The sequence below is a fragment of the Vulpes vulpes genome, chromosome 6 (genome assembly GCF_048418805.1).
Source record: "Vulpes vulpes isolate BD-2025 chromosome 6, VulVul3, whole genome shotgun sequence".
NCBI lineage: Eukaryota > Metazoa > Chordata > Mammalia > Carnivora > Canidae > Vulpes > Vulpes vulpes.
Window position 1 is genome coordinate 84,079,495 of NC_132785.1, and position 2,571 is coordinate 84,082,065.

General features: G+C 42.4%; 1 pseudogene; it reads left to right on the forward strand.

The window, feature by feature from the left end:
* Window positions 1–1,703: 1,703 nt before the first annotated feature.
* LOC140599227 (non-histone chromosomal protein HMG-14 pseudogene) lies at window positions 1,704–1,993 on the forward strand (annotated as a pseudogene).
* Window positions 1,994–2,571: the final 578 nt, after the last annotated feature.

Below are 2,571 nucleotides of genomic sequence, written 5' to 3' on the forward strand. Positions count from 1 at the left end.
GGAACAGAATAGAGAACCCAGGAGTGGACCCTGAAATGTATGGTCATCTAATATTCGATAAAGGAGGAAAGACTATCCACTGGAAGAAAGACAGTCTCTTCAATAAATGGTGCTGGGAAAATTGGACATCCACATGCAGAAGAATGAAACTGGACCACTCTCTTGCACCATACACAAAGATAAACTCAAAATGGATGAGAGATCTAAATGTGAGACAAGAGTCCATCAAAATCATAGAAGAGATCACAGGCAACACCCTTTTTGAACTCGGCCACAGTAACTTCTTGCAAGATACATCCACAAAAGCAAAAGAAACAAAAGCAAAAATGAACTACTGGGACTTCATCAAGATAAGAAGCTTTTGCACAGCAAAGGATACAGTCAACAAAACTAAAAGGCAACCTAGAGAATGGGAGAAGATATTTGCAAATGACATATCAGATAAAGAGCTAGTTTCCAAAATCTATAAAGAACTTATTAAACTCAACACCAAAGAAACAAACAATCCAATCATGAAATGGGAAAAAGACATGAAGAGAAATCTCACAGAGGAAGACATGCACATGGCCAACATGCACATGAGAAAATGCTCTGCATCACTTGCCATCAGGGAAATACAAATCAAAACCACAATGAGATCCCACCTCACACCAGTGAGAATGGGGAAAATTAACAAGGCAGGAAACAACAAATGTTGGAGAGGATGCGGAGTAAAGGGAACCCTCTTACCCTGTTGGTGGGAATGTGAACTGGTGCAGCCACTCTGGAAAACTGTGTGGAGGTTCCTCAAAGAGTTAAAAATAGACCTGCCCTACGACCCAACAATTGCACTGTTGGGGATTTACCCCAAAGATACAGATGCAATGAAACATCGGGACACCTGCACCCCGATGTTTCTAGCAGCAATGGCCACAATAGCCAAACTGTGGAAGGAGCCTCGGTGTCCATCGAAAGATGAATGGATAAAGAAGATGTGGTTTATGTATACAATGGAATATTACTCAGCCATTAGAAACGACAAATACCCACCATTTGCTTCAACGTGGATGGAACTGGAGGGTATTATGCTGAGTGACGTAAGTCAATCGGAGAAGGACAAACAGTGTATGTTCTCATTCATTTGGGGAATATAAATAATAGTGAAAGGGAATATAAAGGAAGGGAAAAGAAATATTGGGAAATATCAGGAAGGGAGACAGAACATAAAGACTCCTAACTCGGGGAAACGAACTAGGGGTGGTGGAAGGGGAGGAGGGCGGGTGGTGGAGGGGACTGGGTGACGGGCACTGAGGTGGACACTTGACGGGATGAGCACTGGGTGTTTTTCTGTATGTTGGTAAATTGAACACCAATAAAAATTAATTAAAAAAAATAAAATTTGAGTCAGGATAAAAAAAAAAAAAGAGAAAAAGAAAATTCCTGTAGGTAAGGAAAGGATATTTGAAGAATAAATGATGTTTTATAATTATATAAATGGCATATATTGTCATCTTATAATTAGGTATTGACGATCTTCTTTTGGCTGAATCTCAATCTGATGTGGTATAAAAAACTGTACTTTGGGCGGTGGCAGCAGTTGGGAGGTTGGGGGGAGGGCCGAGGCAGATGGGAGGAACATCAGCACTGGGCATCCCACTTCTGGAAGCTTCTCGGTGTATCACACAGCCAGTGGGCACCTGGCGGGCGGCCGCCTTGCAGTTAAGATGCCCAAGAGGAAGGTCACCTCCGAGGAGGTGATGGCGAAGGAGGGCCCCAAGAGGAGATCGGTGAGGATGTCAGCCGAATCTGCTCCTGCAAAAGTGGAAACGAAGCCAAAAAACGTGGGGGGAAAGTATAGTATTCAGACAAGTGCAAACAAAGGGGGAAAAGAGGAGCAAAGGGAAAACAAGCTATAAAGTGGCTAACCAAAGACTTACTACCTGCAGAAAATGGAGAAACTAAAAATGAGAGTCCAGTCTCTGATAAAGCAGAAGAGAAAGAAGCCAAGTCTTAATATCATATATCATGTGTTATCAGCGGTCCTTGTCTCCCTTCTTGTATAATCCAGAGGAACATTTTTTTTCAAAGATTTTATTTATTTATTCATGAGAGAGAGAGAGATAGAGAGAGGGAGAGAGAGAGAGAGAGAGAGAGAGGCAGAGACACAGGCAGAGGGAGAAGCAGACTCCATGCAGGGAGCCCGACGTGGGACTCGATCCCGGGTCTCCAGGTTCAGGCCCTGGGCTGAAGGCGGCGCTAAACCGCTGAGCCGCCCAGGCTGCCCCCAGGGGAACATTTTTAAAACTGTTTTGTAAATGTAAGTTTTTTAGTGGCTCTAGAATCATTTTTAAGAAGGAGAGAATTCCACCTCATCCCATTTTTTAAGTGTAAATGGTTTTTTTTTTTTTTTTAAGAGGAGAAATCATTTGTTGGTTGTTTCATTTTTGGTACACCCCCAAATAGTGGGATATTGAATATGAAAGGCTTTGATTGTCATGGGTGTTCTCTTAACATCCCATGGACAGGGTAGTTTTTATGTCCTATAATACCAAGCATACTAAATGGCAATTTGGAGTCACTCGTGCATTTACT